The sequence below is a fragment of the Schistocerca americana genome, chromosome 5, assembly GCF_021461395.2.
Source record: "Schistocerca americana isolate TAMUIC-IGC-003095 chromosome 5, iqSchAmer2.1, whole genome shotgun sequence".
NCBI classification, from domain to species: Eukaryota; Metazoa; Arthropoda; class Insecta; order Orthoptera; family Acrididae; genus Schistocerca; species Schistocerca americana.
The window spans coordinates 733,917,627-733,941,179 of NC_060123.1; positions in this window are offsets into that span (position 1 = coordinate 733,917,627).

Genomic DNA, 23,553 nt, shown 5'->3' on the forward strand with positions numbered 1-23,553 from the left:
ATACAAAAGGCACAATGCCGACTTAAGTACAAGAATAGAGACTCTTCTTACTGTCGGTGCTTTGAGCGTTCCCTGTGAGACCAGTATTAGTTTCCGATACACCACTGCAGGTTCAATGTATTGCTTGGAGCTTCAAATTGACGATGAAACACAGAAATCGCATCGGAATTAAATACATAGGCACAATGCCGCCTTAAGTAAAGGAGTAGAGACCCTTCTTACAGTTGGAGTTTGAGCATTCCCTGTGAGACCAGTATTAATTACCAATACACCACTGCAGTTTCAATGTATTCCTTGTCATACACTTTGACGATGAAACACAGAAATTACATCGGAATTAAATACAAAAGGCACAATGACGCCTTAAGTGCAAGAATAGAGACTCTTCTTACAGTCGGTGCTTTGAGCATTCCCTGTGAGACCAGTATTAGTTTCCGATACACAACTGAAGGTTCAGTCTATGCCTTGGACCTTCACATTGACGATGAAACACAGAAATCGCATCGGAATTAAATACAAAAGGCACAATACCGCCATAAGTACAAGAATAGGGATTCTTCTTACAGTAGGTGCTTTTAGCACTCCCTGTGAGACCAGTATTAGTTTCCGATACACCACTGCAGGTTTAATGTATTCCTTGGTACTTCAAGTTGACGATGAAACACAGAAATCGCATCGGAATTAAATACAAAAGGCACAATTCCGGCTTAAGTACAAGAATACAGACTCTTCTTACAGTCGATGCTTTGAGCCTTCCCTGTGAGACCAGTATTAGTTTCCGATACACCACTGCAGGTTCAATGTATTCCTTGGACCTTCACATTGACGATGAAACCCAGAAATCGCATCGGAATTAAATACAAAAGGCACAATGCCGCCTTAAGTACAAGAATAGAGACACTTCTTACGGTCGGTGCTTTGTGCATTCCCTCTGAGAGCAGTATTAGTTTCGATACACCACTGCAGGTTCAAGGTATTCCTTGGACCTTCACATTGACTATGAAACACAGAAATCGCATCGGAATTAAATACAAATGGCAAAAGGCCGCCTAAAGTACAAGATTAGAGACTCTTCTTACAGTCGGTGCTTTAAGCATTCCATGTGAGACCAGTATTAGTTTCCGATACACCACTGCAGGTTCAAAGTATTCCTTGGACCTTCACATTGACGATGAAACACAGAAATCGCATCGGAATAAAATACAAAAAGCAAAATGCCGCCTTAAGTACAAGAATAGAGACACTTCTTACAGTCGGTGCTTTGAGCATTGCCTCTGAGAGCAGTATTAGATTCCGATACACCACTGCAGGTTCAAGGTATTCCTTGGACCTTCACATTGACTATGAAACACAGACATCGCATCTGATTTAAATACAAAAGGCACAATGCCGCCTTAAGTACAAGAATAGAGACTCTTCTTACAGTCGGTGCTTTGAGCACTCCCTGTGAGACCAGTATTAGTTTCCGATACACCACTGCAGGTTCAATGTATTCCTTGGACCTTCACATTGACGATAAAACACAGATATCGCATCGGAATTAAATACAAAAGGAAGAATGCCACCTTAAGTACAAGAATAGAGACTATTCTTACAGTCGGTGCTTTGAGCATTCCCTGTGAGACCAGTATTAGTTTCCGATACACCACTGCTGGTTCAATGTATTCCTTGGACATACACATTGACGATGAAAAACTGAAATTACATCGGAATTAAATACAAAGGGCTCAATGCCGCCTTAAGTGCAAGAAGAGTGAGACTTCTTAGGGTCTGTGGCTTGATCCTTTCCTGTGCTACCAGTATTAATATCCGATTCACCACTGCAGCTTCAATGTATTCCTTGTCATACACATTGACGATGAAACACAGAAATCGCATCGCAATTAAATACAAATGGCACAATGCCGCCTTAAGTGCAAGAATAGAGACTCTTCTTACAGTCGGTGCTTTGAGCATTCCCTGTGAGACCAGTATTCGTTTCCGATACACAACTGCAGGTTCAGTGTATTCCTTGGACCTTCATATTGACAATGAAACACAGAAATCGCATTGGAATTAAATACAAAAACACAATGCCGCCTTAAGTACAAGAATAGAGATTCTTGTAACAGTCGGTGCTTTGAGCATTCCCTGTGAGACCAGAATTTGTTTCCGATACACCACTGCAGGTTCAATGTATTCCTTGGACCTTCACATTGACGATGAAACACAGAAATCGCATCGGAATTAAATACAAAAGGCACAATGCCGCCTTAAGTAAAGGAGTAGAGACCCTTCTTACAGTTGGTGCTTTGAGCATTCCCTGTGAGACCAGTATTAATTTCCGATACACCACTGCAGATTCAATGTATTCCTTGTTATACACTTCGACGATGAAACACTGAAATTACATCGGAATTAAATACAAGAGGCACAATGCCGCCTTAAGTGCAAGAATAGAGACTCTTCTTACAGTCGGTGCTTTGAGCATTCCCTGTGAGACCAGTATTAGTTTCCATTACACAACTGAAGGTTCAGTGTATTCCTTGGACCTTCACATTGACGATGAAACACAGAAATCGCATCGGAATTAAATACAAAAGGCACAATGCCGCCATAAGTACAAGAATAGGGATTCTTCTTACATTTGGTGCTTTTAGCATTCCCTGTGAGACCAGTATTAGTTTCCGATACACCACTGCAGGTTCAAGGTATTCCTTGGACCCTCAAATTGACGATGAAACGCAGAAATCGCACCGGAATTAAATACAAAAGGCACAATGCTGCCTTAAGTACAAGATTCGAGACACTTCTTACGGTCGGTGCTTTGAGCATTCCCTCTGAGAGCAGTATTAGTTTCCGATACACCACTGCAGGTTCAAGGTATTCCTTGGACCTTTACATTGCCTATGAAATACAGAAATCGCATCGGAATTAAATAAAAAAGGCACAAGGCCGCCTTAAGTACAAGATTAGAGACTCTTCTTACAGTCGATGTTTTAAGCATTCCCTGTGAGACCAGTATTAATTTCCGATACACCACTGCAGGTTCAATGTATTCCTTGTTATACACTTCGACGATGAAACACTGAAATTACATCGGAATTAAATACAAGAGGCACAATGCCGCCTTAAGTGCAAGAATAGAGACTCTTCTTACAGTCGGTGCTTTGAGCATTCCCTGTGAGACCAGTATTAGTTTCCGATACACCACTGCAGGTTCAATGTATTGCTTGGAGCTTCAAATTGACGATGAAACACAGAAATCGCATCGGAATTAAATACATAGGCACAATGCCGCCTTAAGTAAAGGAGTAGAGACCCTTCTTACAGTTGGTGTTTGAGCATTCCCTGTGAGACCAGTATTAATTACCAATACACCACTGCAGGTTCAATGTATTCCTTGTCATACACTTTGACGATGAAACACAGAAATTACATCGGAATTAAATACAAAAGGCACAATGACGCCTTAAGTGCAAGAATAGAGACTCTTCTTACAGTCGGTGCTTTGAGCATTCCCTGTGAGACCAGTATTAGTTTCCGATACACAACTGAAGGTTCAGTCTATTCCTTGGACCTTCACATTGACGATGAAACACAGAAATCGCATCGGAATTAAATACAAAAGGCACAATACCGCCATAAGTACAAGAATAGGGATTCTTCTTACAGTAGGTGCTTTTAGCACTCCCTGTGAGACCAGTATTAGTTTCCGATACACCACTGCAGGTTTAATGTATTCCTTGGTACTTCAAGTTGACGATGAAACACAGAAATCGCATCGGAATTAAATACAAAAGGCACAATTCCGGCTTAAGTACAAGAATACAGACTCTTCTTACAGTCGATGCTTTGAGCCTTCCCTGTGAGACCAGTATTAGTTTCCGATACACCACTGCAGGTTCAATGTATTCCTTGGACCTTCACATTGACGATGAAACCCAGAAATCGCATCGGAATTAAATACAAAAGGCACAATGCCGCCTTAAGTACAAGAATAGAGACACTTCTTACGGTCGGTGCTTTGTGCATTCCCTCTGAGAGCAGTATTAGTTTCGATACACCACTGCAGGTTCAAGGTATTCCTTGGACCTTCACATTGACTATGAAACACAGAAATCGCATCGGAATTAAATACAAATGGCAATAGGCCGCCTTAAGTACAAGATTAGAGAATCTTCTTCTTACAGTCGGTGCTTTAAGCATTCCATGTGAGACCAGTATTAGTTTCCGATACACCACTGCAGGTTCAAAGTATTCCTTGGACCTTCACATTGACGATGAAACACAGAAATCGCATCGGAATTAAATACAAAAAGCAAAATGCCGCCTTAAGTACAAGAATAGAGACACTTCTTACAGTCGGTGCTTTGAGCATTGCCTCTGAGAGCAGTATTAGATTCCGATACACCACTGCAGGTTCAAGGTATTCCTTGGACCTTCACATTGACTATGAAACACAGACATCGCATCTGATTTAAATACAAGAGGCACAATGCCGCCTTAAGTACAAGAATAGAGACTCTTCTTACAGTCGGTGCTTTGAGCACTCCCTGTGAGACCAGTATTAGTTTCCGATACACCACTGCAGGTTCAATGTATTCCTTGGACCTTCACATTGACGATGAAACACAGATATCGCATCGGAATTAAATACAAAAGGAAGAATGCCACCTTAAGTACAAGAATAGAGACTATTCTTACAGTCGGTGCTTTGAGCATTCCCTGTGAGACCAGTATTAGTTTCCGATACACCACTGCTGGTTCAATGTATTCCTTGGACATACACATTGACGATGAAAAACTGAAATTACATCGGAATTAAATACAAAGGGCTCAATGCCGCCTTAAGTGCAAGATGAGTGAGACTTCTTAGGGTCTGTGGCTTGATCCTTTCCTGTGCTACCAGTATTAATATCCGATTCACCACTGCAGCTTCAATGTATTCCTTGTCATACACATTGACGATGAAACGCAGAAATCGCATCGCAATTAAATACAAATGGCACAATGCCGCCTTAAGTGCAAGAATAGAGACTCTTCTTACAGTCGGTGCTTTGAGCATTCCCTGTGAGACCAGTATTCGTTTCCGATACACAACTGCAGGTTCAGTGTATTCCTTGGACCTTCATATGGACAATGAAACACAGAAATCGCATTGGAATTAAATACAAAAACACAATGCCGCCTTAAGTACAAGAATAGAGATTCTTGTTACAGTCGGTGCTTTGAGCATTCCCTGTGAGACCAGTATTTGTTTCCGATACACCACTGCAGGTTCAATGTATTCCTTGGACCTTCACATTGACGATGAAACACAGAAATCGAATCGGAATTAAATACAAAAGGCACAATGCCGCCTTAAGTAAAGGAGTAGAGACCCTTCTTACAGTTGGTGCTTTGAGCATTCCCTGTGAGACCAGTATTAATTTCCGATACACCACTGCAGGTTCAATGTATTCCTTGTTATACACTTCGACGATGAAACACTGAAATTACATCGGAATTAAATACAAGAGGCACAATGCCGCCTTAAGTGCAAGAATAGAGACTCTTCTTACAGTCGGTGCTTTGAGCATTCCCTGTGAGACCAGTATTAGTTTCCATTACACAACTGAAGGTTCAGTGTATTCCTTGGACCTTCACATTGACGATGAAACACAGAAATCGCATCGGAATTAAATACAAAAGGCACAATGCCGCCATAAGTACAAGAATAGGGATTCTTCTTACATTTGGTGCTTTTAGCATTCCCTGTGAGACCAGTATTAGTTTCCGATACACCACTGCAGGTTCAAAGTATTCCTTGGACCCTCAAATTGACGATGAAACGCAGAAATCGCACCGGAATTAAATACAAAAGGCACAATGCTGCCTTAAGTACAAGAATCGAGACACTTCTTACGGTCGGTGCTTTGAGCATTCCCTCTGAGAGCAGTATTAGTTTCCGATACACCACTGCAGGTTCAAGGTATTCCTTGGACCTTTACATTGCCTATGAAATACAGAAATCGCATCGGAATTGAATAAAAAAGGCACAAGGCCGCCTTAAGTACAAGATTAGAGACTCTACTTACAGTCGATGTTTTAAGCATTCCCTGTGAGACCAGTATTAGTTTCCGATACACCACTGCAGGTTCAAAGTATTCCTTGGACCTTCACATTAACTATGAAACACAGAAATCGACGCGGAATTATATGCAAAAGGCACAATGCCGCCTTAAGTACAAGAATAGAGACTCTTCTAACAGTCGGTGTTTTGAGCATTCCCTGTGAGACCAGTATTAGTTTCCGATACAACACTGCATGTTCAATGTATTCCTTGGACCTTCACATTGACGATGAAACACAGAAGTCGCATCGGAATTAAATACAAAAGGCACAATGCCGCCTTAATTACAAGAATAGAGACTCTTCTTACAGTCGGTGCTTTGAGCATTCCCTGTGAGACCAGTATTAGTTTCCAATACACCACTGCAGGTTCAAAGTATTCCTTGGACCTTCACAGTGACTATGAAACACAGAAATCGCATCGGAATTAAATACAAAGGGCACAATGCCGCCTTAAGTACAAGAATAGAGACACTTCTTACAGTCGGTGCTTTGAGCATTCCCTCTCAGAGCAGTATTACTTTCCCGTACAACACTGCAGTTTCAAAGTATTCCTTGGACTTTCACATTGACTATGAAACACAGAAATCGCATTGGAGTTAAATACAAAAGGCACAATGCCGGCTTAAGTACAAGAATAGAGACTCTTCTTACAGTTGGTGCTTTGAGCATTCCCTGTGAGACCAGTATTAGTTTCCGATACACCGCTGCAGGTTCAATGTATTCCTTTGACTTTCTCATTGACGATGAAACACAGAAATCGCATCGGAATTAAATACAAAAGGCACAATGCCGCCTTAATTACAAGAATAGAGACTCTTCTAACAGTCGGAGTTTTGAGCATTCCCTGTGAGACCAGTATTAGTTTCCGATACAACACTGCATGTTCAATGTATTCCTTGGACCTTCACGTTGACGATGAAACACAGAAGTCGCATCGGAGTTAAATACAAAAGGCACAATGCCGCCTTAATTACAAGAATACAGACTCTTCTTACAGTCGGTGCTTTGAGCATTCCCTGTGAGACCAATATTAGTTTCCGATACACCGCTGCAGGTTCAATGTATTCCTTGGACATACACAATGACGATGAAACACTGAAATTACATCGGAATTAAATACAAAAGAAACAATGCCGCCTTAATGCAAGAAGAGTGAGACTTCTTAGAGTCCATTCTTTGATCTCTTGCTGTGAGACCAGTATTAGTTTCCGATACACCACTGCAGGTTCAATGTATTCCTTGGACCTTCACATCGACGATGAAACCCAGAAATCGCTTTGGAATTAAATATAAAAGGCACAATGAAGCCTTAATTACAAGAATAGAGACTCTTCTTACAGTCGGTGCTTTGAGCATTCCCTGTGAGACCAGTATTAGTTTCTGATACAAAACTGCATGTTCAATGTATTCCTTGAACCTTCACATTGACGATGAAACACAGAAATGACATCGGAATGAACTACAAAAATCACAAAACCGCCTTAAGTACAAGAATAGTGACTCTTCTTACAGTCTGTGATTTGAGTATTCCCTGTGAGACCAATATTAGTTTCCGATACACCACTGCCGGTTCAATGTTATCCTAGGACTTTCACATTGACGAAGAAACACAGAAATCGCATCGGAGTTAAATACAAAAGGCAAAATGCCGCCGTAAATACAAGAATACAGACTCTTCTTACAGTCGGTGCTTTGAGCATTCCCTGTGAGACCAGTATTAATTTCCGATACACCACTGCAGTTTCAATGTATTCCTTGGACCTTCACATTGACGATGAAACACAGACATTGCATCGGAATTAAATACAAAAGGCACAAAGCCGCCGTAAGTACAAGAATTGAGACTCTTCTTACGGTCGGTGCTTTAAGCATTCCCTGTGAGACCAGTATTAGTTTGCGATACACCACTGCAGGTTCAATGTAATCCTTGGACCTTCACATTGACGATGAAATACAGAAATCGCATCGGAATTAAATACAAAAGGCAAAATGCCGCCGTAAATACAAGAATACAGACTCTTCTTACAGTCGGTGCTTTGAGCATTCCCTGTGAGACCAGTATTAATTTCCGATACACCACTGCAGTTTCAATGTATTCCTTGGACCTTCACATTGACGATGAAACACAGACATTGCATCGGAATTAAATACAAAAGGCACAAAGCCGCCGTAAGTACAAGAATAGAGACACTTCTTAAAGTCGGTGTTTTGAGCATTCCCTCTGAGAGCAGTATTAGTTTCCGATACACCAATTCAGGTTCAAGGTATTCCTTGGAGCTTCATATTGACGATGAAACACAGAAATCGCATCGGAATTAAATACAAAAAGCAAAATGCCGCCTTAAATACAAGAATACAGATTTTTCTTACAGTCGGTGCTTTGAGCATTCCCTGTGAGACCAGTATTAGTTTCCGATACACCACTGCAGGTTCAATGTGTTCCTTTGACCTTCACATTGACGTTGAAACGCAGAAATTGCATCGGAATTAAATAAAAAAGGCACAATGCCCCCTAAGTACAAGAATGGAGACTCTTCTTACGGTCGGTGCTTTAAGCATTCCCTGTGAGACCAGTATTAGTTTCCGATACACCACTGCACGTTCAATGTATTCCTTGGACCTTCAAATTGAAGATGAAACACAGAAATCGCATCGGAATTAAATACAAAAGGCACAAAGGCAAAGATGAACAATGACGCGTAAAGTGCAAGATCAGAAACTCTTCTACAGTCTGTGCCTTGAACACTCCCTGTGAGACCAGTATTAGCTTCCGCTACACCACTGCAGTTTCAATGTATTGCTTGATCATACACATTGACGATGAAACATTCAAATTACATCGGAATTAAATACAAAAGCACAATGCCGCCTTAAGTGCCAGAAGAGTGTGACTTCTTAGTGTCTGTGCTTTGATCCTTTCCTGTGAGACAAGTTTTAGTTTCCGATTCAACACTGCAGGCACAATGTATTTCTTGGACCCACTCATTGACGATGAAACACAGAACTTACATCGGAATTAAATAGAAAAGGCACAATTCCGTCTTAAGTACAAGAATAGTGACTCTTCTACAGCCTGTGCCTTGAACACTCCCTGTGTGACCAGTATTAGTTTCCGATGCACCACTGGAGGTTCAATGTATTACTTGGACCTAAACATTGACGATGAAACACAGAAATTACATCGGAATTAAATACAAAAGGCACAATGCCGCCTTTAGTGCAAGATGAGTGAGACTTCTTAGTATCTGTGCTTTGATCCTTTAATGTGAGACCCGTATTACTTTACGATACACCACTGCAGGTTCAATGTTTTCCTTGGACCTTCACATTGACGATGAAACACAGAAATCGCATCGAAATTAAATACAAGAAGCACAATGCCGCGTAAAGTACAAGATCAGAGACTCATCTACAGTTTGTGCCTTGAACACTCTCTGTGAGACCAGTATTAGTTTCCGATACACCACTGCAGGCTCAATGTATTCTTTGGACCTACACATTGACGATGAAACACTGAAATTGCATCGGAATTAAATACAAAAGGCACAATGCCGCTTTAAGAGCAAGAAGAGTGAGACTTCTTAGAGTCTGTGCTTTGATCCTTTAATGTGAGACCAGTATTAGTTTCCGATACACCACTGCAGGTTCAATGTATTCTGTGGACCTTCACATTAAAGATGAAACACAGAAATCGCATCGGAATTAAATACAAAAGGCACAATGCCTCCTTAAGTAGAGGATTAGAGACTCTTCTTACAGTCGGTGCTTTGAGCATTCCCTGCGAGACCAGTATTAGTTTCCGATACACCACTGCGGGTTCAATGTATTCCTTGGACATACACATTGAAGATGAGACACTGAAATTAAATCAGAATTAAATACAAAAGGCACATTGCCGCCTTAAGTGCAAGAATGGTGAGACTTCTCAGGGTCTGTGCTTTAATCCTTTCCTGTGAGACCAGTATTAGTTTCCGATACCCCACTGCAGGTTCAATGTATTCCTTGGTCCTTCACATTGACGATGAAACACAGAAATAACATCGGAATTAAATACAAAAGGCACTATGCCGCCTTAAATACAAGAATAGGGACTCTTGTTACAGTCGGTGCTTTGAGCATTCCCTGTGAGACCAGTATTAGTTTCCGATACAACACTGCATGTTCAATGTATTCCTTGAACCTTCACATTGACGATGAAACACAGAAATGACATCGGAATGAACTACAAAAATCACAAAACCGCCTTAAGTACAAGAATAGTGACTCTTCTTACAGTCTGTGATTTGAGTATTCCCTGTGAGACCAATATTAGTTTCCGATACACCACTGCCGGTTCAATGTATCCCTAGGACTTTCTCATTGACGAAGAAACACAGAAATCGCATCGGAGTTAAATACAAAAGGCAAAATGCCGCCGTAAATTCAAGAATACAGACTCTTCTTACAGTCGGTGCTTTGAGCATTCCCTGTGAGACCAGTATTAATTTCCGATACACCACTGCAGTTTCAATGTATTCCTTGGACCTTCACATTGACGATGAAACACAGACATTGCATCGGAATTAAATACAAAAGGCACAAAGCCGCCGTAAGTACAAGAATTGAGACTCTTCTTACGGTCGGTGCTTTAAGCATTCCCTGTGAGACCAGTATTAGTTTGCGATACACCACTGCAGGTTCAATGTATTCCTTGGACCTTCACATTGACGATGAAATACACAAATCGCATCGGAATTAAATACAAAAGGCACAATGTCGCCTTAATTTCAAGAATAGAGACTCTTCTTACAGTCGGTGCTTCGAGCATTCCCTGTGAGACCAGTACTAGTTTCCGATGCACCACTGCAGGTTCTAAGTATTCCTTGGACCTTCACATTGAAGATGAAACACAGAAATCGCATCGGAATTTAATACAAAATACACAATGTCGCCTTAAGTACAAGAATAGAGACTCTTCTTACAGTCAATGCTTTGAGCATTCCCTGTGAGACCAGTATTAGTTTCCAATACACCAATGCAGGTTCAATGTATTCCTTGGACGTACACATTGACGATGAAACACTGAAATTACATCGGAATTAAATACATAAGGCACAATGCCGCCTTAAGTACAAGAATAGAGACTCCTCTTACAGTCGGTGCTTTGAGCATTCCCTGTGAGACCAGTATTAGTTTCCGATACACCACTGCCGGTTCAATGTATTCCTTGGACATACACATTGACGATGAAACACTGTAATTGCAACGGAATTAAATACAAAAGGCACAATGCTGACTTAAGTACATGAATAGAGAATCATCTTTCATTCGGTGCTTTGAGAATTCCCTGTGAGACCAGTATTAGTTTCCGATACACCACTGGGGGTTCATTGTATTCCCTGGACCTTCACATTGACGATGAAACACTGAAATTACATCGGAATTAAATACAAAGGGCACAATGCCGCCTTAAGTGCAAGAAGAGTGAGACTTCTTAGTCTGTGATTTTATCCTTATCCTGTGAGACCAGTATTAGCTTCCGATACACCACTGCAGGTTCAATGTATTCCTTGGACCTTCACATTGGCGATGAAATACAAGAATCGCATCGGAATCAAATACAAAAGGCACAATGTCGCCTTAAGTACAAGAATAGAGACTCTTCTTACTGTCGGTACTTTGAGCATTCCCTGTGAGACCAGTATTAGTTTCCGATACACCACTGCAGGTTCAAAGTATTCCTTGGACCTTCACATTGACGATGAAACACAGAAATCGCATCGGAATTAAATACAAAAAGCAAAATGCCGCCTTAAATACAAGAATACAGACTTTTCTTACAGTCGGTGCTTTGAGCATTCCCTGTGAGACCAGTATTAGTTTCCGATACACCACTGCAGGTTCAATGTGTTCCTTTGACCTTCACATTGACGTTGAAACGCAGAAATTGCATCGGAATTAAATAAAAAAGGCACAATGCCCCCAAAGTACAAGAATGGAGACTCTTCTTACGGTCGGTGCTTTAAGCATTCCCTGTGTGACCAGTATTAGTTTCCGATACACCACTGCACGTTCAATGTATTCCTTGGACCTTCAAATTGAAGATGAAACACAGAAATCGCATCGGAATTAAATACAAAAGGCACAATGTTGCCTTAAGTACAAGAATAGGGACTCTTCTCACACTTGGTGCTTTGAGCATTCCCTGTGAGACCAGTATTAGTTTCCAATACACCACTGCAGGTTCAATGTATTCCTTGGTCATACACATTGACGATGAAACACTGAAATTACATCGGAATTAAATACAAAAGCACAATGCCGCCTTAAGTGCAAGAAGAGTGAGACTTCTAAGAGTCTGTGCTTTGATCCTTTCCTGTGAGACCAGTATTAGTTTCCGATACACCAATGCAGGTTCAATGTATTCCTTGGACCTTCACATTGTCGATGAAACACAGATATCGCATCGGAATTAAATACAAAAGGCACAATGCCGCCTTAAGTACAAGAATAGAGACTCTTCTTACAGTCGGTGCTTTGAGCATTCCCTGTGAGACCAGTATTAGTTTCCGATACACCACTGCAGGTTCAATGTATTCCTCGGACCTTCACATTGACGATGAAACACAGAAATCGCAACGGAATTAAATACAAAAGTCACAATGCCGCTTTAAGTACAAGAATAGAGACTCTTCTTACAGTCTGTGCATTGAGCATTCCCTGTGAGCCCAGTATTAGTTTCCGATACACCACTGGAGTTTCAATGTATTCCTTGGAACTTCACATTGACGATGAAACACAGACATTGCATCGGAATTAAATACAAAAGGCACAATGTCGCCTAAAGTTCAAGAATAGAGAATCTTCTTACAGTCGGTGCTTTGAGCATTCCCTGTGAGACCAGTATTAGGTTCCGATACACCACTGCAGGTTCAATGTATTCCTTGGACATACACATTGACGATGAAACACTGAAATTACATCGGAATTAAATACAAAAGGCACAATGCCGCCTTAAGTACAAGTATAGAGACTCCTCTTACAGTCGGTGCTTTGAAGATTCCCTGTGAGACCAGTATTAGTTTCCGATACACCACTGCAGGCTCAATGTATTCCTTGGATCTTCACATTGACGATGAATCACAGAAATTGCATCGGTATTAAACACAAAGGACAATGCCGCCGTAAGTACAAGAATTTAGACCCTTCTTACGGTCGGTGCTTTAAGCATTCGCTGTGAGACCAGTATTAGTTTCCGATACACCACTGCAGGTACAATGTACTCCTTGGACCTTCACATTGTAGGTGAAACACAGAAATGGCATCGGAATAAAATACAAAAGGCACAATGTCGCCTTAAGTACAAGAATAGAGACTCTTCTTACAGTCGGTGCTTTGAGCATTCCCTGTGAGCTCAATATTAATTTCCGATTCTCCACTGCAGGTTCAATGTATTTCTTGGACCTTCACATTGACGATGAAACACAGAAGTCGGATCTTAATTAAATACAAAAGGCACAATGCCCTCTTAAGTACAAGAGTAGAGACTCTTCTTACAGTCGGTGCTTTGAGCATTCCCCGTAAGACCAGTAATAGTTTCCGATACACCACTGCCGGTTCAATGTATTCCTTGGACACACACATTGGCGATGAAACACAGGAATCGCATCGGAATTAAATACAAAAGGCACAATGTCGCCTTAAGTACAAGAATAGAGACTCTTCTTACTGTCGGTGTTTTTAGCATTCCCTGTGAGACCAGTGTTAGTTTCCGGTACACCACTGCAGGTTCAAAGTATTCCTTGGACGTTCACATTGACGATGAAACACAGAAATCGCATCGGAATTAAATACAAAAGACACAATGTCGCCTTATGTACAAGAATAGAGACTCTTCTTACAGTCGGTGCTTTGAGCATTCCCTGTGAGACCAGTATTTGTTTCCGATACACCACTGCAGGTTCAATGTATTCCTTTGACCTTCACATTGAAGATGAAACGCAGAAATTGCATCGGAATTAAATAAAAAAGGCACAATGCCCCCTATGTACAAGAATGGAGACTCTTCTTACGGTCGGTGCTTAAAGCATTCCCTGTGAGACCAGTATTAGTTTCCGATACACCACTGCAGGTTTAATGTATTCCTTGGACCTTCAAATTGAAGACGAAACACAGAAATCGCATCGGAATTAAATACAAAAGGCACAATGTTGCCTTAAGTACAAGAATAGGGACTCTTCTTACACTCGGTGCTTTGAGCATTCCCTGTGAGACCAGTATTAGTTTCCAATACACCACTGCAGGTTCAATGTATTCCTTGGACATACACATTGACGATGAAACACGGAAATTACATCGGAATTAAATACAAAAGCACAATGCCGCCTTAAGTGCAAGAAGAGTGAGACTTCTTAGAGTCTGTGCTTTGATCATTACCTGTGAGACCAGTATTAGTTTCCGATACACCACTGCAGGTTCAATGTATTCCTTGGACCTTCACATTGACGATGAATCACAGAAATCGCATCGGAATTAAATACAAAAATCACAATGTCACCTTATGTACAAGAATACAGACTCTTCTTACAGTCGGTGTTTTGAGCATTCTCTGAGAGACCAGTTTTAGTTTCCAAAACACCACTGCAGGTTCAATGTATTCCTTGGATCTTCACATTGACGATGAAACACAGAAATCGCATCGGAATTAAATACAAAAAGCACAATGCCGCCTTAAGTACAAGAATAGAGACTCTTCTTACAGTCGGTGCTTTGAGCATTCCCCGTTAGACCAGTATTAGTTTGCGATACACCACTGCAGGTTCAATGTGTTCCTCGGACCTTCACATTGACGATGAAACACAGAAATCGCAACGGAATTAAATACAAAAGTCACAATGCCTCTTTAAGTACAAGAATAGAGACTCTTCTTACAGTCTGTGCATTGAGCATTCCCTGTGAGACCAGTATTAGTTTCCGATACACCACTGCAGGATCAATGGACTCCTTGGACCTTCACATTGACGATAAAACACAGAAATCGCATCGCAATTACATACAAACAGCACAATGCCGCCTTAAGTACAAGAATAGAGACTCTTCTTACAGTCGGTGCTTTGAGCATTTCCTGTGAGGCCAGTATTAGTTTCCGATACACCATTGCACGTTCAATGTATTCTTTGGACCTTCACATTGACGATGAAACACAGAAATCGCATCGGAATTGAATACAAAAGGCACAATGCCGCCATAAGTACAAGAATCGAGACTCTTCTTACAATCGGTGCTTTGAGCATTCCCTGTGAGACCAGTATTAGTTTCCGATACACCACTGCAGATTCAATGTATTCCTTGGACCATCACATTGACGATGAAACACAGAAATCGCGTCGGAATTGAATACAAAAGGCACAATGCCTCCTTACGTACAAGAATAGAGACTTTTCTTACAGTCGGTGCTTTGAGCATTCCCTGTGAGACCAGTATTAGTTTCCGATACACCACTGCAGGTTCAATGTATTCCTTGGACCTTGACATTGACGATGAAACACAGAAATCGCATCGGGATTAAATACAAAAGGCACAATGCCGCCTTATGTACAAGAATAGAGACTCTTCTTACAGTCGGTGCTTTTAACCAACCCTGTGAGACCAGTATTAGTTTCCGATACACCACTGCAGGTTCAATGTATTCCTTGGACATACACATTGACGATGAAACACTGAGATTACATCGGATTTAAATACAAAAGGCAAAATGCCACCTGAAGTACAAGAATAGAGACTCTTCTTACAGTCGGTGCTTTGAGGATTCCCTGTGCGACCAGTATTAGTTTCCAATACACCACTGCAGGTTCAATGTATTACTTGGACGTTCACATTGACGATGAAACACAGAAATCGCATCGGAATTAAATACAAAAGGCACAATGCCGCCTTAAGTACAAGAATAGAGACTCTTCTTACTGTCGGTGTTTTGAGCATTCCCTGTGAGACCAGTGTTAGTTTCCGATACACCACTGCAGGTTCAAAGTATTCCTTGGACGTTCACATTGACGATGAAACACAGAAATCGCATCGGAATTAAATACAAAAGACACAATGTCGCCTTAAGTACAAGAATAGAGACTCTTCTTACAGTCGGTGCTTTGAGCATTCCCTGTGAGACCAGTATTAGTTTCCGATACACCTCTGCAGGTTCAATGTATTCCTTGGACCTTCACATTGACGATGAATCACAGAAATCGCATCGGAATTAAATACAAAAATCACAATGTCACCTTATGTACAAGAATACAGACTCTTCTTACAGTCGGTGTTTTGAGCATTCTCTGTGAGACCAGTTTTAGTTTCCGATACACCACTGCAGGTTCAATGTATTCCTTGGACCTTCACATTGACGATGAAACACAGAAATCGCATCGGAATTAAATACAAAAAGCACAATGCCGCCTTAAGTACAAGAATAGAGACTCTTCTTACAGTCGGTGCTTTGAGCATTCCCCGTTAGACCAGTATTAGTTTCCGATACACCACTGCAGGTTCAATGTATTCCTCGGACCTTCACATTGACGATGAAACACAGAAATCGCAACGGAATTAAATACAAAAGTCACAATGCCTCTTTAAGTACAAGAATAGAGACTCTTCTTACAGTCTGTGCATTGAGCATTCCCTGTGAGACCGGTATTAGTTTCCGATACACCACTGCAGGATCAATGGACTCCTTCGACCTTCACATTGACGATAAAACACAGAAATCGCATCGCAATTACATACAAACAGCACAATGCCGCCTTAAGTACAAGAATAGAGACTCTTCTTACAGTCGGTGCTTTGAGCATTTCCTGTGAGGCCAGTATTAGTTTCCGATACACCATTGCACGTTCAATGTATTCTTTGGACCATCACATTGACGATGAAACACAGAAATCGCATCGGAATTGAATGCAAAAGGCACAATGCCGCCTTAAGTACAAGAATCGAGACTCTTCTTACAATCGGTGCTTTGAGCAGTCCCTGTGAGACCAGTATTAGTTTCCGATACACCACTGCAGATTCAATGTATTCCTTGGACCATCACATTGACGATGAAACACAGAAATCGCGTCGGAATTGAATACAAAAGGCACAATGCCTCCTTATGTACAAGAATAGAGACTTTTCTTACAGTCGGTGCTTTGAGCATTCCCTGTGAGACCAGTATTAGTTTCCGATACACCACTGCAGGTTCAATGTATTCCTTGGACCTTGACATTGACGATGAAACACAGAAATCGCATCGGAATTAAATACAAAAGGCACAATGCCGCCTTAAGCACAAGAATAGAGACTCTTCTTACAGTCGGTGCTTTTAACATTCCCTGTGAGACCAGTATTAGTTTCCGATACACCACTGCAGGTTCAATGTATTCCTTGGACATACACATTGACGATGAAACACTGAGATTACATCGGATTTAAATACAAAAGGCAAAATGCCACCTGAAGTACAAGAATAGAGACTCTTCTTACAGTCGGTGCTTTGAGGATTAACTGTGCGACCAGTATTAGTTTCCAATACACCACTGCAGGTTCAATGTATTACTTGGACGTTCACATTGACGATGAAACACAGAAATCGCATCGGAATTAAATACAAAAGACACAATGTCGCCTTAAGTACAAGAATAGAGACTCTGCTTACAGTCGAAGCTTTGAGCATTCCCTGTGAGACCAGTATTAGTTTCCGATACACCTCTGCAGGTTCAATGTATTCCTTGGACCTTCACATTGACGATGAATCACAGAAATCGCATCGGAATTAAATACAAAAATCACAATGTCACCTTATGTACAAGAATACAGACTCTTCTTACAGTCGGTGTTTTGAGCATTATCTGTGAGACCAGTTTTAGTTTCCGATACACCACTGCAGGTTCAATGTATTCCTTGGACCTTCACATTGACGATGAAACACAGAAATCGCATCGGAATTAAATACAAAAAGCACATTGCCGCCTTAAGTACAAGAATAGAGACTCTTCTTACAGTCGGTGCTTTGAGCATTCCCCGTTAGACCAGTATTAGTTTCATATACACCACTGCAGGTTCAATGTATTCCTCGGACCTTCACATTGACGATGAAACACAGAAATCGCAACGGAATTAAATACAAAAGACACAATGCCTCTTTAAGTACAAGAATAGAGACTCTTCTTACAGTCTGTGCATTGAGCATTCCCTGTGAGACCAGTATTAGTTTCCGATACACCACTGCAGGATCAATGGACTCCTTGGACCTTCACATTGACGATAAAACACAGAAATCGCATCGCAATTACATACAAACAGCACAATGCCGCCTTAAGTACAAGAATAGAGACTCTTCTTACAGTCGGTGCTTTGAGCATTTCCTGTGAGGCCAGTATTAGTTTCCGATACACCATTGCACGTTCAATGTATTCTTTGGACCTTCACATTGACGATGAAACACAGAAATCGCATCGGAATTGAATACAAAAGGCACAATGCCGCCTTAAGTACAAGAATCGAGACTCATCTTACAATCGGTGCTTTGAGCAGTCCCTGTGAGACCAGTATTAGTTTCCGATACACCACTGCAGATTCAATGTATTCCTTGGACCATCACATTGACGATGAAACACAGAAATCGCGTCGGAATTGAATACAAAAGGCACAATGCCGCCTTATGTACAAGAATAGAGACTCTTCTTACAGTCGGTGCTTTGAGCATTCCCTGTGAGACCAGTATTAGTTTCCGATACACCAGTGCAGGTTCAATGTATTCCTTGGACCTTGACATTGACGATGAAACACAGAAATCGCATCGGAATTAAGTACAAAAGGCACAATGCCGCCTTATGTACAAGAATAGAGACTCTTCTTACAGTCGGTGCTTTGAGCATTCCCTGTGAGACCAGTATTAGTTTCCGATACACCACTGCAGGTTCAATGTATTCCTTGGACATACACATTGACGATGAAACACTGAGATTACATCGGATTTAAATACAAAAGGCAAAATGCCACCTGAAGTACAAGAATAGAGACTCTGCTTACAGTCGGTGCTTTGAGGATTCCCTGTGCGACCAGTATTAGTTTCCAATACACCACTGCAGGTTCAATGTATTACTTGGACGTTCACATTGACGATGAAACACAGAAATCGCATCGGAATTAAATACAAAAGGCACAATTCCGCCTTAAGTGCAAGAATAGAGACTCTTCTTACTGTCGGTGTTTTGAGCATTCCCTGTGTGACCAGTGTTAGTTTCCGATACACCACTGCAGGTTCAAAGTATTCCTTGGACGTTCACATTGACGATGGAACACAAAAATCGCATCGGAATTAAATACAAAAGGCACAATGCCCCCTATGTACAAGAATGGAGACTCTTCTTACGGTCGGTGCTTTAAGCATTCCCTGTGAGACCAGTATTAGTTTCCGATACACCACTGCAGGTTCAATGTACTCCTTGGACCTTCAAATTGAAGATGAAACACAGAAATCGCATCGGAATTAAATACAAAAGGCACAATGTTGCCTTAAGTACAAGCATAGGGACTCTTCTTACACTCGGTGCTTTGAGCATTCCCTGTGAGACCAGTATTAGTTTCCAATACACCACTGCGGGTTCAATGTATTCCTTGGACATACACATTGCGATGAAACACGGTAATTACATCGGAATTAAATACAAAAGCACAATGCCGCCTTAAGTGCAAGAAGAGTGAGACTTCTTAGAGTCTGTGCTTTGATCATTTCCTGTGAGACCAGTATTAGTTTCCGATACACCACTGCAGGTTCAATGTATTCCTTGGACCTTCACATTGACTATGAATCACAGAAATCGCATCGGAATTAAATACAAAAATCACAATGTCACCTTATGTACAAGAATACAGACTCTTCCTACAGTCGGTGTTTTGAGCATTCTCTGTGAGACCAGTTTTAGTTTCCGATACACCACTGCAGATTCAATGTATTCCTTGGACCTTCACATTGACGATGAAACACAGAAATCGCATCGGAATTAAATACAAACAGCACAATGCCGCCTTAAGTACAAGAATAGAGACTCTTCTTACAGTCGGTGCTTTGAGCATTCCCCGTTAGACCAGTATCAGTTCCCGATACACCACTGCAGGTTCAATGTATTCCTCGGACCTTCACATTGACGATGAAACACAGAAATCGCATCGCAATTACATACAAACAGCACAATGCCGCCTTAAGTACAAGAATGGAGACTCTTCTTACAGTCGGTGCTTTGAGCATTTCCTGTGAGGCCAGTATTAGTTTCCGATACACCATTGCACGTTCAATGTATTCTTTGGACCTTCACTTTGACGATGAAACACAGAAATCGCATCGGAATTGAATACAAAAGGCACAATGCCGCCTTAAGTACAAGAATAGAGACTCTTCTTACAATCGGTGCTTTGAGCATTCCCTGTGAGACCAGTATTAGTTTCCGATACACCACTGCAGATTCAATGTATTCCTTGGACCATCACATTGACGATGAAACACAGAAATCGCGTCGGAATTGAATACAAAAGGCACAATGCCGCCTTATGTACAAGAATAGAGACTCTTCTTACAGTCGGTGCTTTGAGCATTCCCTGTGAGACCAGTATTAGTTTCCGATACACCACTGCAGGTTCAATGTATTCCTTGGACCTTGACATTGACGATGAAACACAGAAATCGCATCGGAATTAAATACAAAAGGCAATATGCCACCTGAAGTACAAGAATAGAGACTCTTCTTACAGTCGGTGCTTTGAGGATTCCCTGTGCGACCAGTATTAGTTTCCAATACACCACTGCAGGTTCAATGTATTACTTGGACCTTCACATTGACGATGAAACACAGAAATCGCATCGGAATTAAATACAAAAGGCACAATGCCGCCTCAAGTACAAGCATAGAGATTCTTCTTACAGTCGGTGCTTTGAGCATTCCCTGTGCGACCAGTATTAGTTTCCGATACACCACTGCAGGTTCAATTTATTTCTTGGACATACACATTGACTATGAAACACTGAAATTACATCGGAAATAAATAAAAAAGGCACCATGCCGCCTTGAGTGCAAGAAGAGTGAGACTTCTTAGAGCCTGTGCCATGATCCTTTCCTGTGAGACCAGTATAGGTTTCCCATACACTACTGCTGGTTCAATGTATTCCTTTGATCTTCACATTGACGATGAAACACAGAAATCGCATCGGAATTTAATACAAAAGGCACAATGCCTCCTTATGTACAAGAGTAGAGACTCTTCTTACAGTCGGTGCTTTGAGCATGCCCTGTGAGACCAGTAATAGTTTCCGATACACCACTGCAGGTTCAATGTATTCCTTGGACATTCACATTGACAATGAATAACAGAACTCGCATCGGAATTAAATACAAAAATCACAATGCCGCCTTGAGTACACGAATAGAGACTGTTCTTACAGTCTGTGCTTTGATCCTTTCCTGTGAGACCAGTATTAGTTTCCGATACACCACTGCAGGTTCAAATATTCCTTTGACTTTCACATTGACGATGAAACATAGAAATCGCATCGGAATTAAATACAAAAGGTACAATGCCGATTTAGGTACAAGAATAGAGACTCTTCTTACAGTCGGTGCTTTGATCCTTTCCTGCGCGGCCAGTATTATTTTCCGATACACCACTGCAGACTCAATGTATTCCTTGGACGTAAACATTGACGATGAAAAACGAAAATCGCATCGGAATTAAATACAAAAGGCACAATGCCGCCTGAAGTGCAAGAAGAGAGAGACTTCTTAGAGTCTGTGCTTTGATCCTTTCCTGTGAGACCAGTATTAGTTTCCGATACACCACTGCTGGTTCAATGTACTCCATGGATCTTCACATTGACGATGAAACACAGAAATGACATCGGAATTAAATGCAAAAGGCACAATGCCGCCTTAAGTACAAGAATAGAGATTCTTCTTACAGTCGGTGCTTTGAGCATTCTCTGTGAGACCAGTATTAGTTTCCGATACACCACTGCAGGTTCAATGTATTCCTTGGACCATCACATTGACGATGAAACACAGAAATCGCATTGGAATTAAATACATAACGCACAATGCCGCCTTAAGTACAAGAATAGAGACTCTTCTTACAGTCGTTTCTTTGAGCCTTCACTGTGAGAATAGTATTAGTTTCCGATACTGCACTGCAGGTTCAATGTATTCCTTGGACGTAAATATTGACGATGTAACACTGAAATTACATCGGAATTAAATACAAAAGGCACAATGCCGCCTTAAGACAAGAATAGAGACCCTTCTTAGAGTCGGTGCTTTGAGCATTCCCTGTGAGACCAGTATTAGTTTCCGATACACCACTGCACGTTCAATGTATTCCTTGGACCTTCACATTGACGATAAAACAAAGAAACCGCATCGGAATTGAATACAAAAGGCACAATGCCGCCTTAAGTACAAGAATAGAGACTCTTCTTACCATCGGTGCTTTGAGCATTCCCTGTGAGACCAGTTTTAGTTTCCGATACACCACTGCAGATTCAATGTATTCCTTGGACCATCACATTGACGATGAAACACAGAAATCGTGTCGGAATTGAATACAAAAGGCCCAATGCCGCCTTATGTACAAGAATAGAGACTCTTCTTACAGTCGGTGCTTTGAGCATTCCCTGTGAGACCAGTATTAGTTTCCGATACACCACTGCAGGTTCAATGTATTCCTTGGACCTTGACATTGACGATGAAACACAGAAATCGCATCGGAATTAAATACAAAAGGCACAATGCCGCCTTAAGTACAAGAATAGAGACTCTTCTTACAGTCGGTGCTTTGAGCATTCCCTGTGAGACCAGTATTAGTTTCCGATACACCACTGCAGGTTCAATGTATTCCTTGGACATACACATTGACGATGAAACACTGAGATTACATCGGATTTAAATACAAAAGGCAAAATGCCACCTGAAGTACAAGAATAGAGACTCTTCTTACAGTCGGTTCTTTGAGGATTCCCTGTGCGACCAGTATTAGTTTCCAATACACCACTGCAGGTTCAATGTATTACTTGGACTTTCACATTGACGATGAAACACAGAAATCGCATCGGAATTAAATACAACAGGCACAATGCCGCCTCAAGTACAAGCATAGAGATTCTTCTTACAGTCGGTGCTTTGAGCATTCCCTGTGCGACCAGTATTAGTTTCCGATACACCACTGCAGGTTCAATTTATTTCTTGGACATACACTTTGACTATGAAACACTGAAATTACATCGGAAATAAATAAAAAAGGCACCATGCCGCCTTGAGTGCAAGAAGAGTGAGACTTCTTAGAGCCTGTGCCACGATCCTTTCCTGTGAGACCAGTATAGGTTTCCCATACACTACTGCTGGTTCAATGTATTCCTTTGATCTTCACATTGACGATGAAACACAGAAATCGCATCGGAATTTAATA